The 18,210-nt window shown below is 39.9% G+C and overlaps 2 long non-coding RNA genes across 2 annotated transcripts in view; one reads left to right on the top strand and one right to left on the bottom strand.

Moving 5' to 3' along the window:
- The window catches only part of LOC137465305 (uncharacterized), a 230,166-nt gene that overhangs the window by 155,371 nt on the left and 56,585 nt on the right, over positions 1-18,210 (bottom strand). The window lies entirely within an intron of this gene.
- Positions 5,876-7,121, top strand: LOC137464961 (uncharacterized). The gene is made up of 2 exons (XR_010994505.1): positions 5,876-5,955; positions 6,916-7,121. It is a non-coding gene; the product is annotated as an uncharacterized lncRNA (long non-coding RNA).

The raw sequence follows: 18,210 nt of genomic DNA, 5'->3' as shown, positions 1-18,210 counted from the left end.
GTAGCACAAACATGGCCAGCTGGGGACCTGGTTTAGAAGCATTACCAAGCTCTGCCTTATTCACAAGCACAGACTGACAAGAGGACACTCCAAAGCAGACCAGATAGATCACTGACACCATCTCCAGGCAAGCACTGGGGAAATTATTCATGGATGACAAAGGATATCAGGCACAAACTGGGAAGGGTTACAATGATGGTCTCAATGACAATGATGACACAATGTGAAAGTGACAGAAAAAGAAATTACATGGCAGTATCTCCAGTATTTTCTTTATATTTCTCTATTGTTGTTTACAATTTGAAAATTAGGCAAGTGGTCGATTGGGAACTATGATTTTTTTTTTTTTAATTTGTCTATTTACTATGCTGCTTTCCAGCTATGTCAAATAGAGAGTATAGTTCAGTCAGTGCAAAAGTCACAGCCATTTTGTTTTTCTTATCTTTGACATGCTGTGTCTTTATCAGTAGAACTATTTAGATAACGAACCTGTATCAAATTGAACCTTAGCTAAAATATGTCCTCTGTTTTGTGTCAAAGTTGGCTGATTTAATGTTTTTGATCTCTCAGCTAGGACATCAAGGCCAACATTTTTAATAACTCTCACTAGGCAAAATAAAGTCCATGTCTGAAAAAACAGGCAGGATATAATTGATTTGTTTCTAAACAGGGAGTTATAACAGCTCTTTAATCTGAAGGCAATAGATCCTGAGATGGAATGAAGCACCTAAGTGCCAGCCAAGTTCAGTGAAAAGTGAATAGAGTGTATGTCATAATTTATTGTGATGTTGTTATTTTGTGATCTACAAGAAGGCATTCAGTGTGCTGGAAGTACTTGAAAGAAACTGCTATTTGTGATCAGTTGGTGTATTTGCTATATGTCCTTCCCTTTTGAAATACTTACGCTCTTTCTCTGTTTATAGGGGTTTTTTTTATTTATCTACTGAGTTATTTCATTATCTTTCCAGAAAATTCAGCAAATGGGGAAATCACTAGAGTACTTTAAGTTACTAATTGGAGCACGTATACCACCAGCCTGTATTTATGAATGCAAATGTGCAAGCTGCAATGCCTTAATCAGTGAGTTCAGAATGTACTGGTTGAGGAGAATATCTTGAGGTGAAGACTGAAAAATAGCAGTTCTACAGACTTGGGGGACGCTTCAGGATTTGCCCCACCATGATTAGATAAACTAAATATTCTCTTTCATGGTGACATTCATGGAATTCTTTGAAGACAGTAAATGAGCAGCAACTCATGATAATCAAAAGAGGATTAGAGAAAGATATGTCAGCAAAATACAATAAACATACTGTTTAAAATTTCAGGAATTACATACATATAATTCCAATGCTTTGTTACTAACATTACAATAAGATGAAAAAACATTGCAATAGAACCATTCATAAGGAAATTTTAAAAAACCAAACCAGCAAGAAGTCTTCTTATACCAAAGAGAATGAAAATGTTTGATGTCTTGGTGCTGTGTTAGACTAAGGCATGTACACACCAGGTAGTGTGTCAATCACCAAGGCCAATGGAGAAATTTAGACCAGAGTGCTCTTCGATATTCTGCAAGCAGTACGCTTCATATCTCAGTTGTAACAACAAGAAACAGTAGACACTTTAAAACAAAATAAAAGCAGATTTCAAGGGACATAATCATGAGACATTCCAATTTATTAAAGCCTTGGCAAAAAAAAAATTACACAAAGAACAGAAGTCACCTTCAGACCCAGGATATCTAATGAACTAAGGGCATAATTGCAACTTAGCCTTATTGACCTTTCAGAGCTGATAACTGCAGCTTCATTTTTGCAAGATTCTACATCTTTATTTTCTGAAAAGCAAAACCATGGATGAAATTGCTTTAGATCAAGCTGGTATGCTTTGTTTTGTAAGTGCTCCAAACATACTGAAAGACAGTTAATTTATCAATCCAGTGACACTGAAAATTTATTGGGTGAACTTATAGATATTGCTTGTTCCATCACCCCTCCCCCTAAAATCAGGGAAGGACAGAAAGCACAAAGATGTACAGAACTTGGAGGGAAAACAGCAATACAAACATTATATGGATACACTGAAGTTGTCAGTGGTATCCAGCAAAATCCAGCTCAATAAAAGTTTTGATAAAATAGGCTGCTAGCATAATGCACAGAAAAATTAAGAAATATTTTTGCATGTTTATAAGGGTACATCACAATGAGCTCACTAACAGACCTATCAGTAATGCAGAAGTAAGCAATCTGGTTTTGGCATGCCCTCAGCTGGAAAAAAAAAGGTGTATTAAAGGAGAATTAAGATATCTGAAGTCATTGTTGGGTGAAAAGCATAATACTGTAACTAAAAACACAATACTTGTTATAAATGCTAAAACATGTGCCAAAAATGTGATAAAATTAAGCAACTGAACAAACTTATAAAGAACTTCCCATATATCTACTGGCATAAGCCAAGATTAGCTTCTGCATGACAATTGTGGACATTGTCTTCAGAGATTGAGATACTAGAAAATAGCGAATTCATTACAAAGTAAAAAGGTGAAGTATACATAGGAGCGTGAAAATAAATACCTCCTGAGAGATAGGGTTATTTTGGCTTGGATTGCAAGCAAAATGTAAGGTAAATTTTATCAAGCTGTTCAGAAATTCAAAAAGTTTTTCCAGGAACTACTTGCATTTCACATGTGACTTCAGTGATTACAGAGAACATGCCTTCTAGTGTGTTAATGTCTCCATTAATCTTAATCTTGCTCAACTGATTCAACCTGATTGAAAGGCAAACCCATATTTTCCACCAGCATGGATTTTTTTCTTTTTTCATAGAAACTGGAATAGCACATAAGTGAAACATGTCTAAGATAAAGTCTGCAGAAATGGAGGATATATTTTTGTTTCAGTGGCTCTGGGTTATGTTGCTGTAATTTGAGAGCAGCTTTGAAATCAATAAGAAATCTGACATCACACCAATGTCATTTCTTAACAATGGGGATTTCCACAGAAGTTCATAGGAACCATATCATAGTGCAAGAATTTGTGAAGACACCAGTTCTGTGACCCAGGGGCCCTGGAGGGACCATTGAGTTCTTTTTTAGTGTTCTGTTGGCTATTCAGAAGGGCCTGATTTCATTTCACTATCAAATCCTGCAAAAGAAGCACATCAACTCCTTCCTGTTTCTCCAAGTGTAATTCTATTTCTTGTATTTCTCATGTGTCCTACATATTAAGAATGCCATTCGTCCGACATGCTTTTCACATTTGATCCAGGATGAGATTAGTTGTGTGCTAGCAGCATCTGTTTTTCTCTTGGCACTAAGGGACTCCAGAGTGACTAGCTCAGAACCTGGTCTCTTCAGTGCAAACAAATAGCCACAGCATAGTTTAGTGAGATAGATGACATCTATGTAATTATAAGTACAATATGCTTTATTTACAAGTACATACTTATTCTGAAAGAAAAGGATTACCAACTATGTAATGCAATCTCTTCCTTTGAGGATCTCAGTTCAAAACCAATGCCTGTATATAGAAGAGAAACTCTATCTTGGGAATTTACCCTTGTCAGCAAAGATAACAAAAAACTACCAAACTTGTCCAGCTATCTTTTATATGAAAGTAAACACCTTCTATTGCAACAGTAGCTGAAGGCTTTCTTGCATAATTATAAATTTTAGGAATCAGTTATTTTCCCTGACAAATATTTCAAAGAAACAGTAAATTAGCTGAGCTCTATGTTTGTTTATCTGCAGTGTTAAGCACCATCAGCACTCAGCACCAAGGAGTAACCTTTATTAAATCCAACATCTCTGACTTCATGTTACAGTCATTTTAGAGGTAAATATGATAGGAAATTTAAAAGAATGTAGCCTGACAATCTTTTCATGACTTTCTGTTCCATATACCAATACACTGGATATCATTTAACAATCTGGTCTGTGTAGAATATTTTATCTAGAGCTATAATGTATGGAGGGAAAATATTTTTTCCCAGAATGGATTTGTAAAAATGATCAAAAATAACAAACTCTATGTACTGAAGAGGCTTACCCTCAGCAGACCTTGAAACTTGTTATTTTAATGTTCCTCGATGCTAAAGTTTTACCCTGGCAATTTAAGAAATGCTACCATTTCACACACCATCTCATATAGTAGGAATCTTAAAACCAGACAATGAATGCTTTCTGATGAAACTGAGATTTTCATGCCAAATTTCTTCTAAACAGGTATCTAATTTATTGATTAAAACTTGTTTGAGCTGTCTCCAGCAAACAGATGCTTGGATCAGCTAGCAAGGAATCAGACAACATATATTAAAAATTTAGCAGATGGCCTCCAAGCATATCACACTCTCCTGACCCCACACCCACATTTTTTTTTCTCATTCTACTTAGTAATGTGGATTTGTTTCCAGGACTGCTCCCCTTTTGCTGGTAGGCACAGGAAAAAATCAGAACTGTCTGCAGAGAGCATGCTCCTTTTCAGACTGCTTTAGGTCCAGAGTCCAAGGATATATTTCACTCTCAAACTCCTGTGTGCCAAACACAGAGTGCCTAGGGTTAGCCCAACTTCTCTTTTTGGGTAAAATGGTGTCAGTGATGCTATGCTGGCTTTCAGCATCTGAGGATCTGCCCTGCTCTGCTGCCACTGTTTGATCAGGAGGAATGATAAAAGTATATCCCCTTGAAATAAAATCAATCTGATGATTAACCAGGTCTATCAGGAGGACCAGACTGGCATTTTGCCATTTACTAGTTCCAGACACAGATCGATATTTGCCCTATGGGAGCTAGTATTGTGAGAGCATGATTCAATAGAACATTTTAATTACAAGTCCAGTCCACTAAGCTGATCTTCCCCTCTGTGACTGCCTCAGAGAGAAGCTGATCTATGACTCCAGTCTCCCTCTGTGAGACACAGTAGTATTAGCCATACCCTCAGCAGATATTGGAAAATATTCACTCATCCAGGAAGTGACTTCAAGTAGGTTTCATATGTTTTAAGAGAGGTCTTTACAGATAAGGTATTTTTACTAATGTAAATAAGGAGTTGTTTCATAATATAGTTTTCGCAGTCTTTCAGGAACGGTGGCTCACAATGTCTTCAATATCTGCAGTCCTGGAGGGAGAAGAGAAAACCTCAATGAAAAGTCTTTCCATTTGGGAAGAGCCACAGTAGCCAGATAATGTATTTTGTTGACATGTCAGTGTTCAGTTCTCCTAGATGAGCACACAAGAGAGATGACTCAGGGGACAGAGTTACTATTGCCCATGGCTCACTGTGCTGAAATTGATGTGTGAGTGAAGCACCAAGCAAATACCACCTCCTTGCATCATCTTGTACTGGACAATCTTACTCCTCCCTTCTCTCCCTCCATCATTTCTTCACTTGCCTCTCCATGTTCCACTGAGAAAACTGCAAAAAGGCATACATAAAAGCTTTGGGAGAGGTAATAAGAAAAGAAGGAGTCATAGCGGGTGTTGAGCATTAGCGTACCATCTGGGGCTGTCTAATACTAGCAAAACTGTCTCCTCCACAAGCGCTCAGAAGGGTGAGATGCCACAGTTACTCAAGGTCAAGCAGGCAGAAACAAAGGAAAGCATAAACTCTGGCTCAAGCCTCAAGATGTCTACAGGAGCCAGCAAGATTGACCTATGCTATTAATTACTAGGCAGTATTAATACACATGCCAGCTCACATTCTTTTTCTAATTACTTTCACTGATGTATCGTGACATCTTGAAATTGCCCTTGACTCTGACTGTGTGAGCCAGATTCAAGAAATGTAGTGCTAACCACATTAGTAAATACAGGAAAAGTATAGACCTTCCCTATCAAGATTAAATTAAGCTGAAATATTTCTCATCCTCCTCAGACAAAAGCTGAACAGACCTAAGGCCACCAGCACATACTGAAACTCAAGCACCTCTCAAAGCCTGGCACATGAGCCTCAGCAGGTTATCATCAACATTTGAAAGGTGAACCAATATAACTCAGTCCAGGCTTTACATCTGCTGTTTTATTTGTCAAACGTCCCCCAAGTCTGGTATTATTTACTTATCTGTATTCTCTGTCAGTTACAACTCCTGGGGGAACTTAGGGATTCTCTGCTCCAAAACATGGTCACTGCTAAATGCTTCTGCAGTAATGATCAGCTGAAATGCACACATTTTGTGTCTGGCTATGCTGTGACGATCAACTAGGAAAACACTTGTAAATTCCTTTAATATACGAATGCATTTGACTCTGGATCTACTCTTTTACTGGGAAATTAACATGTAATTTTTAAATTATAATTCATAACATTTAAGGTATCTCACACGCTCAAACTAAAATATGGCGAAGATCTACAAAATCAGACTTTAGATAACTGGAAGATGATGAAGCTCACTCTTTCCTGCTCTAGTTTGTTTTGGTTTTTTTTCCATAACTTATTTGTATAGTTCTTATTAGGTAAGATTTCATTAGGTGCTCTAGAGAAATGCTAGCCAGCAACTTTGACTTCACAAAGTGAAGTAGTTGACAAAGTTGAAAAAAAGGTGTGACCCACCTGGGGATGCTATGCCTGGCAACACTGCTGGTCATTCGTACTGTCTCCTCAAAGGTCCAGACTTCATATTTCAGAGTTAAAAAAAAAAAAAATAGCTAACAGAAAAAAACCTGGGGGCCATAAATGAGATTTTTTAAAGCATATTCCATAACTGCCTTTTAAATAGATGTACAGCTCATAATGCTAACAGTAGGAGAAGAGAGATCTTGAAATTCAATTGGCCAGAAGGGCATTTAAGTTTCCCAGATTTCTATCTCATACCAGGTAGATGATTCTGAAGAGTTGAAGCCAACAAACTGAATCATGGAATGATTAAAGTTGGAAATGTACCCTAAGATTACAGAGTCCAGCATCATCATGTCCCCAGGTGTCACATCCGCACACCTTTTGAACACTTCCAGGGTTGGTGAGTCCACCACTTCCCTTGGCAGCCTGCTGCATTACAAGAAGCATTGGCAATGACTTTGAGCTTACCCAGCTGGCTGAACACAGGTTGAATACTTTGTAAGTTTCCACCTTATCACTGTGTCATCTTTTTCTGCTGTAAATACATGGACTTTATAATTTCTTTTACCTGCTGAGGTTATGTTGAATCCTAATTTCTTCTTTGTCATTCATCAAATGACAGAATCAACTAGTTAGGTAAGATAAATACTCTTTTCTTTAATTATATTCTCCTCATACATGCTGATTTTTATTTTTTTAAAAGGACTTGTGTGAAGCATGTAAGGAAATTGATGCAGTTACATGCAATATGTATATATACAATACCTTTTGTCTTTGTTATTGCCATGTTTGTAATGCTGAGAGGAAAACAATGTTGTAATATTATAAGCACAAAAGTTATGAGGCTCTTACATGTATGTTGCATATTCAAGGCCAGCAGCTACCAGTACAATCACAACCATCATGCAGGAAATCTTCTGCACAATGTGCCCTCCTAGGCAGCCTCTGCTTTTTTAAGCAATCTGTTGATTCAACACAGTAATGTCTCAGCTCGTTTTGCATTATGTCTTAAGAGTTTCGAAAAGGTTGCTTTTGACATACACTTCTTTAAACTAGATCCAAGTGTCAGTGCTAGGCTTAAAACTACTGGCCTCTCTTCAGAAAAGTATGCTTTATCACAGATTATAGGCATTAGAAAATAAATGATGGAAAAGACCTTGATATCATCTTGTCTCTCTCCCTGAGCATGGGGTTGGTCTCTACAATATATATCAGGCAGCTTTGTTCTTTCTAGTTTAAATGAACCTCAGGCTTTCATCAGACTCTTTTACAGTCTAATTTATCTTGCTATCATGACATCTATACACATGTTCAGCCTATATTTTACTGTGCTGTGTTTCATCCAACAGTTTTGAATTGTTGTCCTTCATTCTAAGCAAAGAATCAGGATTTCTTTGTGTTCTGTTTTCTTAGAAATTGCAAAGAATCTGGACTTAAGTAGAAAATGTAAGTGGGTCTCAAGTGCATACAACTGAAATGCTCTCAAATAGTAAAGATGTTCACCATAATAGAAAAATCTCCACCTCAGAACTATTCAGAACAATAAATAGGTTAGCTTTTCTAATCTATTATCTTTTCTAATATTATCTTTTTATTATCTTTTCTAATTATTTTTTTCAAAATGAGCTTTCTCATTGCAATTTTCTGGTTTGGTTTGGTTTGGTTTGGTTTGGTTTGGTTTGGTTTGGTTTGGTTTGGTTTGGTTTGGTTTAAACTGCAGTCTGCACACATCTTCCATTCAAATACAATAGGTATATCTCAATAGCAGTTGAATAGACACAGTTACTTCTACAAAAGTGTGTCTATTGTGGAATTTTCCTAAAAATGTCTTTTTAATTAACTGTTTTAAAAGCACATCTGTGCTAACACTCATGTTTGCATGGTCATATACTCCACAGCATCCTACTTCTGATCTCACACAGTCACTAGTCCTCTAAAGCATTCTGCTTTATGCACCCACATGCCCTTCAGAAAAAATCTGGTAGGCACCCATCCTAATTAACAAGAAGTGTTATCTAACTAATCTCCTCAGAGAGCATAATCCTGATTAAAATGTCCAGGTGACCAGTATTTAACAGGATGAGTAAAAACATGGATCTAAAGAAAATCTGTGGTTTTAATTGGTCTCAATAAAATACTGGGTTCTAATTCTGAAGACTGTCTACAAATAGCATTAACTAAAAAGAGTTCACAATAGTTTTCGGTCAACTGCACCATCAGTACCTTTTCAAATAAGCATATTATGAATCACAACAGATATCACTGGTACCTTTATATTAGGCTGGCTTCTATATATGTGTGTAAATGTGTATGGGAATGCTGTTTACAGATATTCGTACATACAGATGTGTGGACTGGCTGTTGTGCTGTTGTGTTTATGGGATTCTTAGCACTCAAAAGCGAGAAGTGCAGACAGGAACACCAAATTAGTTGCATCTTTTGTAGAAATAGAAGAACCAACACTTGAGGAGTGCTGTGCCTCATGAAACAACAGCTATACCTATCCCTACCTGTACCTATTACTCCTTTTGTCACTCTGCCTTTACTTGGTTTGGCATTGTGCACCATTTCTACTGCAAAGTGTGTGGCCCAGTCACTCCTGGAGTGCTCCAGCTCTGATGAAAACTCTTTGAAATACAGTCCTCCCTGCACAAAGTAAAATGTTGCAGCAGACTGCAATAGAAATGGCCTTACTCTAAGCTAGAGTTTGACAGTGTTTGCTACGCAATTTTAAGCATGCTAAGCTTTCTAGCCTTTTTATAGTCTAATTAAGAACTTTATTGTCTCTCCTCTCTTGAGCACCCTTCTACCAGAAGAAAAGCAAACCTAAGATATTTCATAGCCTTTCTGACATCATGAAAAATACTACTGGCAGGTATTTTGTACTATAACTTCTGCCTGCTGTAATTAATTTGCTTTAGTAATTACAGGTCTAAATTCATCACTGCCAAAAATCCATGGATTCAGCAGAAGACCCCCCTACAGCAACCTCTCCCAAAATTTTAAGTGGCTGCTGTACATACTCTGGCTCAGCTCTACATTGACAATGAGGTCCTTAGAAAATGCTCATAGAAATAGCTCTATCCCATTCGCTCTACTACATAGATATTTATTCCAGGAAAGCTTTTCATTATTTCATTCAGTTGATTTCACAGTGCTCAATTGCAAAGATCTGACAGAGAAAATGCATTTATTTCTACTGGAAGAATCACCACTTTTCTTTCTTCACTGTGGCAGATATTCACCAAACTCAAAACATCTGCACTAGCTACCAGCTAACATCTACATAGAAGGAGCCAGAAACAGAACCTCAGAAGAATGTAGGTCCCTGAGCACCACTGAGAGAGTTCCTACACTTGAAAGCACCTGCTGCTCATAGTTGCTGGAGAAGACACCACAGTAGATTCCTATTTGTTCCATAAATATTGGAGATCCTGTAGTATCTTTGAAGATAAATGTCCCCAGTGCCTCTGTCAACATGTACCCTTGTCATAGAGTTTTGATGAAGTGATTTCATGTGGCCCCACCTGGGCTGAGTTATAAATTTGCCATGAATTATGCAGAGATCAGTACAGCCATGAAGTGGATTGGAGAGGCTGCACAGCTGCTCTCCTTGCATGTGATATAAAGCATATGCCACTTAGGAGAAACAGGGACAGTCTCTTGCCCCCCTCCCCACCATCCACCAGCAAATCCTCTCCTGGATTAAGCAAGTTCACTTAAAGGTTGTCTGTTAACTGGCTTTATTTCATACAGATTTCCCCCTTTTTTTTTCCTGCGTCTGAGCCTTCCGCAATGTCTTTTTGGCGAACTTTTATAATCTGTCTTGGCTACCCATTAAAGATTGGTAAAGGCCCTACAGTGTGTTTGTGTGAAAATACAATGTGTTCGTCTGTGTCTGTGTGTGTGCTGGTTTGCAAATCTCAGTAGGCAAATGACTGTAAACTATTTATTGTTCATCTTGTTTGAATGATCATCTGCAGGCATTATGTATAATAAAATTTACATATTAAAATGTTTTCTGGAGATTGTAAAGCTTCAGCCTTGCTTGCATAAACTTAAATCCCTGCACAGTCAGAATTGCCTGAAAAGATTTATGCACACTTATCTCTTCTGGGTGGAAAAGAAAAAAAATCTCAAAAAAGGAGATAATGGATATAATTTTATAACAACAGAATAATGAAGACCAGCTAAAATTTCTCATTCATCCATTGAGACTCATGACATTTTCATGGTTTGCAGACACAACAATTTCATAATCATGCAGCTGCCAAGACAGTTGTGAATTATAACCAACCCCACAACTCATAGTAAACCAGCTGTGAAATAGAAAAATTTATTTGCAAAGGATTTCTTTAGTATTAAGCCAACTTGAATGTTAACACAAACAAATCAAGCATGCTTTTTCACATACTTAAAAATATCTTGGCCAATTTTATAACCCTCACTTTTTCTAAAAATGAAAGTGCTTGTTATACTTACTTCTGTGCAGCTCTATCCACCCCTGTTAATGTTACAATGAACAGTTTAGGACTTAGATATTGCCAAAGTGACTCCAGTTACTTTAGAAAAGAAAGAAGCTATATAGCATGTAAAAGTCCTATAACTTAAAATAATTCAAGAACAGAAACATGCTCAAGGAACTTCCAAATGCTTCTGTCTTCAATCTGCCACACAGTAAATCAAAAAACACTTTTAGATTTTCGCATGTTTTTTTTCAAGGTTGTTCAAGTTGCTTCGCAAAGTGCCCAGAAGAGATGAAGGGACGGGTCTGCAGGTTGTTAATTTTAAAGGCTGAGGTTAGTGAAAAGGCAGCCATCACCACCATTCAGTACTTCCCACTACACTTGCCTTCCTGCTGTTGGGAGGCTGGCAGGGTGAGACCAGGCTGCACCTGGAAGCTGCTCCCAGCAGTGAGAGCAGAGCACGGTGCAGAGACCCTGGACAGGATGAGGACATCCTCTCATCCCTGCATCCCACCCACCAGCCAGCAGGAAGCACAGCCAGCAGTCACAGAAGTGAGAGAGCGCCCAAATCAAAAGGCACACAGTCTGATAGGCAAAACAGAGTTAATAATCACATGGGTAGTGCTTGCTTTCCTGAATATTCTCTCTTGCTGTCCTGAGCTTGCTGTAGACAAGCAAGGTAAATAGCTTGAGCAGGCATACAAACACAGGTGATTCCATATCTCCTTTGTACAAAAATCACATTTCAGCACAACTCCAGACTGACAGTCAGGATGAGGGTAGGCCCAGAGGCATTGAAATTTGCAGGGAGCTGGTGCAAATTTGCAGGGAGCCTGGCCAGCTGAGGAGCCGTGCTGGCTTCTGGGTGCTGTACAGAAATGCAGCTGCTGCCGGCACACACCCTCCCTGACACCAGACAGCTGCTGGTCTGCCTGCGGCCACCGATGTACCCCAGCAAGGCTGGACATGCAATGTCTTTGCCACTGCTGACAGCTTCTGTCATGAAAGCTGTCTTTTCAACCAGCTGAGACAAAGCAAGCTCATTTTCCCACAAGCTATGTCTCCAAAGAAGCTGTGCATGTCTCCTTAGCCTGCCTAACCAGACTGAAAAGCATCTCCCTCTTTCTGAAAAACAACTGAAGTGGAGCAATTTTGCCAGGAAGGCCTGTCCTTGTCTAGCTGATTGTGCCACAGAAAACCTGGCATGCATCACAACGCTGTGAACACTGTGCTGCACCCCTGGCCACATGGCACAGCGTCCTACATGGGTTCTGCATCCCTTTCAGCTGCAGCACCTCCTCTTGTCTACTCTCATGCTCCTGTTCCTGCATCACATCTATGAGTGTAATCCATTCATTACTTCTAGCCAATGTACATGGAAGTTTTTATTACATTTGTAGCAAAAAAGTTCCTCTTTGTAATTATTTTTTTCCATGCATATATGTTGTATATAGCAGACAGACACACCAAGCTGAGAAATGTGAGATTGCATGAGTACAATGCTAGGCTTGAGCTAAAAAAATCTGGCTTATCTTTGTGTCAGAGCACAAATCAAGGGAGTTTGTGCCTGTCCATCATATGCAGAATAAACACACACAAAGTATTCAAGTGGTCTCAAACAGCTTTCCGTTTCTTTTGCCAGGCCATGCTTTGACCCACTTAGATGGTTGTGTAATCTCTGAAAAGGTCCCCTATAGTTCAAAATTATTTCATATAAAAGCCACTTGTCAGCACTAAAATATATTTTCTAAATTTCTGTTACACACTCATTCTAGATAACACAGTGAGAAATGAGCACACTTGGCAACAGCACTATTTCAAACACCCACAGAAATATTTAAAACTACATCAGTTCTGTATACAAACATTTTTCTATTAATAACCAATGCATACTATTACAGTATTATTATTTCCAGTAAACTGAAACAGCAGAGCCTGTGCATGCAGACTGCAGCAAAACAGCGCAGTCTCCCAGCTTAGTATTTAACTAGTTAAGGCCACCTTGCTTCCACAGCCAGAATATCAAGTGACTGAGCACTGACCCATCATGGCCATTTGGAACGCCTTTGCTAGTCCCAGAACTGCTAGCCAGGTGTGTGACCCTGCTATGGCCTTCCAAATGACCTCAATATTGTACTTAACCGTGGCCACTTTTCCTAATCTTTGTACGTTCTCTAGGTAGACTGGAAAATCTTGGGACCTCAAGAGTTTCAGGTTGGATTTCAGTCCTACATGATACCACGGGTGTACAATGCCTGCTTGGCCCTCCCAGTACCACCATAATTTCACCATAACTACAGAAGTAATTGTGTAGGTGAAGGGTGTGTCCATAAAGAGTTCTTGTAAGTCTGAGAACTATCACAGCTGCATCAAAGCAATAATAAATGCTGCTGCAATCTAGGGTCCTGATGGGTTGCAAATCTGATGCCCCTTGGGCTGTAGACATAGTGTGAGTCTTCTAAAGGATCAGGTTGTTTAGCCCAGTGTGTTTGGATTTCTCCTGAACCTGCCTTTGCCTGTTGAGCTTCTTAACTTCAACTTCTGACAGTGAGTGCACTACATATACCAGTTAAATGTTTGCGTTTTTGTTTGAGTTTCGTCAGCACATGTTTAAATTGCCACTTCTGTTTCAGTACAACAATGCCAAACCAAAGACTTGCAAGATCCATTACTGCTAATGCACTTGTCACCTTGCAAACCTGAACTAAAGCCCATAATCTTGGGTAAGATATCAATAGGAGTCCCAGGTATGCAGGGAATTCAGGACTAAATCCTTCGTGTCATAATTTACAGTTTGCATGTTACAGACACCTTTTTTCTGTTTGTTTCTCATATCTGGGGCTCCGGCATACTTTGGCAGTGAAATGTAAAGTATAGTGAACCAAAGACTTTAATGGACACGTACCTTTAATTATCCCAAACACAAGGAAGTAAAAACACGTTAAGCTTTTCATGTATTTTATTATTGCAAATCTACTATCACAAAGGTTTTCAGCAAGGGTCTCAAAACTCACCATTCATAGATGATTAGTCATATATTGTTCTTTAATATCTGGAATGGGACTTCATTAATTTGCAGGCATTCTTAATGCACTGCATAAGGTCAGAGATTACTGGTTTCCCACAAATGAACTTTTCTTTCTCCATTTAGAAGGATTTAATGGAAAGTAATATAAATGTTTCTACTTAAGAACTGCTCCTGCTGGTTCATGGAGCCAAGTGCTGATCCCAGACCACCACCTTCTGGAACTCTGCAGAATCACAGGACCGCCTTGTAGACTCCTCTCTGCAGGAGTCTGAAAAGGACTGGAGACCAGGGGAAGCGTCATTCACTGCACACTTGTCCTGCAGATTGCCAGACAACTGCTGGTGAGTGCCAGCACTCCCCAACACTCACTCAAACTCACTCAAACACTTGTTACCTGGCTAGGAGAACCTTTGATCTAACCTGGAACAGACACTTTTTCCCCCCCTTATGTTATCTTGTAGAATAAACAATAACAGAATTTCTTAGAATTAAATATAAAAGTGAGGATTTGCACAGAAATTTCTCTTTACCGGTGTAACACCACAAAAGCGTCATGCCCCATCTCCAGCTCCCTGGTGTCACAGACAGGACAGACACAGACCTGTGTACCCAGGACAGATACACCAGACATGCCATGACTCCCCTGACTCAGCAGGTCTCCACACCTACCCCATCTGCTCCTCCACAGGCGTATCTGGCTCAAGCACTCTGACAGGCTCATCAAACCAGCCTTACACCATACCACAACCACTGAATGCAGCTTTACACCTGGAATATTATGAGGAAGTTTTTGGAGGGTAACAAGAGAAAGCTAGAAGATGGTGGTAAGCTCAGTGAGAGACTCCCCACTCCTTCTGAAGTGGGCACAACAATCAGTCTTAGAAAAAAGATTTAATTTGGTTTACTTAATTCTAATAAGATTATCCTTTGGTTAAACAATACCCATCAACCAGTAACTGTTTAACAGTCCATAGACTTTCAAGAGTATTGGCTCGTTAATAAATTTGTTTCACAGGGTACTACTGATATCCCAATAAGTCACACTGTAAGAGATGCCCTGATCCCATCAAAGTCAAGGGCAAAAAGTCATATTGACTGAGCAGAGGACGTACTTGGCCTTAAAAAACAGGGAGCAAAGTAGAGTAAGTTCTCACTCTGTCTTACATTCCATGTGAGTACCTCTAAGATACAGCTGTGACTTTATTATCCTTTCTCTAGTTAATGTCTATCTGCTGACATTTCAAGGGAGGTTTTGTTCACTTAGAGCATCCTAGATCAGTTCCCACCAGCGGGCACAGCTGACTCCTTCTGCCTGTTTAGTGGTCTGACTTTTCCACATGTCTGAGCTTGGTGCTAACCTTCCAGGCAGAAGCAGATGGAGCTCAAAATCATATCAATCACTACTTTAAATAGTACATAGCATTGTATTTTAAAAGCTTAACAACCAAATTATTACTAGTCAATTTCAAATAGAAACTGGAAATTAAGATTGATCTGGAAATTAAGATGGTATCCCTCTGTTAATTTTGGCTTCCGTTCCCTGGATTGTATGCTTACCAAGCAATACTGAGAGTGTGAAAATTCAGGCTTGTGACACACCCGTGAAGAAAGCAGGGAAACACAATTTACGGCTGGAGCTGCTGCCTCTGCAGAGCTGGCTGCTGGCAGAGCGCCTTACAGACGGGGGCGCTGCTGCCCCAGGCGCTCTGAAAGGGGAGAGGCTCATCCTTCCTCCAAAGCATTGGCTGTGTCATTTCATCAAATGGATGCAAAACCCTTGCTCACTTGTCAGTGTCCTCCGCAGGGGCAAGAGAAGAGAAGATCTCCAAACTGAGTCTCTGCTCGTGATGACAATGTGGCACAGAGTAGGAGCTGGCATCTATAAGCACCCATGAGCTCTCAGCCTCTGCACTGTCAGTTTTCAGCCTTGCTCTGCACTGCAGTAAATAACGTTTATATAGCAGCTGAATATATGTTTCACCCACTGTCTGTGGGTGCTTTCATCACAGCTTTTGTATTCACCTAATGAACAACAATCAGAAAGAGAAGAATTATCTACCCTACATACAGCAAAGTACTGATGTAAATGTGAGCAAAAAAACATGCAAAAAGAATGCCCGTCTTTCTGATACTCTCTGTCAGTTTTCTGGATCAGTAAAAACTTTCCAAAAAACCAAACTACTTCTGACAGAATAAAAATTCAGAAATACTTTGCTTAAAGAATAGTGTAAATTAACAATATCAAAGGTACAATCTTTATCTGCTGCCTATACTAGCCTCTAACTCTTTTGTGGCTTTGTTATCCCTAGCCAGAGCTGTTTTCATAGGCACTGCACACAGGAGGCCATGAGGAATTTTGAGACATTGATTTCTTCTAAAGAAGCAATACAGAAAGTCATTGACTGAAGCCTCTCAAATCTCAGCTTTTTTGGCAGCATCTGAGCTGAGATATATATATCATAGTTGAGAAACAGAACTGTGTTCACCTGGTGCTCAGATCTACATGGGGAAAGTTGTTTTGCTAAAACATTGGCCTCACTTCCATTCTGATGGATGTAGAGGGGAGAAGATGCCAGCTCTCAAACACACAAGACACCATGGTTTTCAGGGCATGACACCATGGCAGCCGTGGACACCAGTCTCAGAGGAGGTTCCTGGCTTTCATGTAGCTGAAGGCAAGCTAAGCCCCAGGCAAATGTACACAGTGCTATAGGGAATATTGTGCCCCACATGGGACACAGAAGGAATCAGCTGCCAAGTGTTTCTCCCCCAAATTCCCTGACTGCATACCTGAGTGTGCCTCATTCCCAGGCTAATGTGCTGCAAGGGTGAGACTGAGCCAGTAATCCCTAAAGCCACCACTTTAATCTCAGGACCAGAATGAAAGGACAGGGACTCAGTAACAGCAAATGGGCAGGTAAAACTATGAGTTTGTCATTGACTGAATAAGGTAGAGGAGGGTGGGGGTCCAGCAGCAGTGCCCAGGGTCAGAAATCCTGTGTACACAGAGGACAAAGGGCCTCTTGTCACATGCAGAAAGCAAAGGTCACTTTTGTGGTCTTTCAAGATCACTAGGGGTGACAATTTGCAGGTCAAAATTCCTGACCAGAGACATGTCTCCAGTGCCTCCTCCATGAAATCAGCAGCCATGGCAGCTATTTGAACAGAGTCAGGGTATTTGACTAGACTAGACTAGACTAGACTAGACTTCACCTGCTGGTGCCACCCCTGGAGCCACCCTCCCACCAAGGAGATGCCAGTTAGGAGATGACCATCTGCATGAATAATATTCTACTCCCACACTGTATAGACAGCACTTGCCATACAGTGGGTCCCTCCTCAGTATAACAAGGTTGGCATGAGATAAGGCAAACCACAAAACAATCAGTAGTAAAGAGAAACAGCCTGTCTCTGGATCTTCTGTCCTACTAAATGGCTCTTCACAGTTAATCAGATCAGCAGATCACACTGCCACATTCTGGAGAGTTTCAGCTCTGGTGTTTCATTTCAAGCTGTTGAGTCTGTGTTGTTGAGTCTGCTGTTGAGTTGCTTTCTGGACCATGTGATCCTTTCCCAAACACATAGTTTGAATTTATGTTCAGAAGGAGGTGCTTGGGATGTGAATGAGCTCCAGACACAACTCATGCTGTATCCACATGTAGGATGTGTCTCTAGGATGTGTTGTAGTCATAGGAATTGGTGAAAACACTAGTGCTGGTAATCTAGTGTTCAAGGTGATTTCCAAGTCAATACATTTATTATTATTTCTTTCACAGAAGTAATGTAGCAAAAATCAAAGCTCACCAGGGTCCCTTCCCCTTAAAGTACAAGGTCTGAGTTCTCAACTTCTGAAGGCAAAGGCCTGATCAAAAATAAAGTGTGAAATCAGTTTGGCAGATTCTAGGTTTGAAGTTATGGACCCTGGGTCTGATATCCCCTGTTACCATGGTTTAATCTAAGCCAGCCCTGTGCAGCCCACAGCAGGATGCAGGAGAGAACTGAAGGAGTAAAAGTGAATTAACTCATGGGTTGAGTTAGAGACAGTTTAATAGGGAAAGCAAAAGCTACATGCACAAGCAAAGCAAATCAAGGGATTTATTCACCACTTTCCATGGGCAGACAGGTGTGTTCAGCCATCCCCAGGACAGCAGGACTCCAACAC

Source organism: Anomalospiza imberbis, chromosome Z, assembly GCF_031753505.1.
Source record: "Anomalospiza imberbis isolate Cuckoo-Finch-1a 21T00152 chromosome Z, ASM3175350v1, whole genome shotgun sequence".
Classification (NCBI taxonomy): domain Eukaryota; kingdom Metazoa; phylum Chordata; class Aves; order Passeriformes; family Viduidae; genus Anomalospiza; species Anomalospiza imberbis.
Note: the sequence above shows the minus strand (reverse complement) of the source record. Positions and strands in the feature narration are given on the sequence as shown.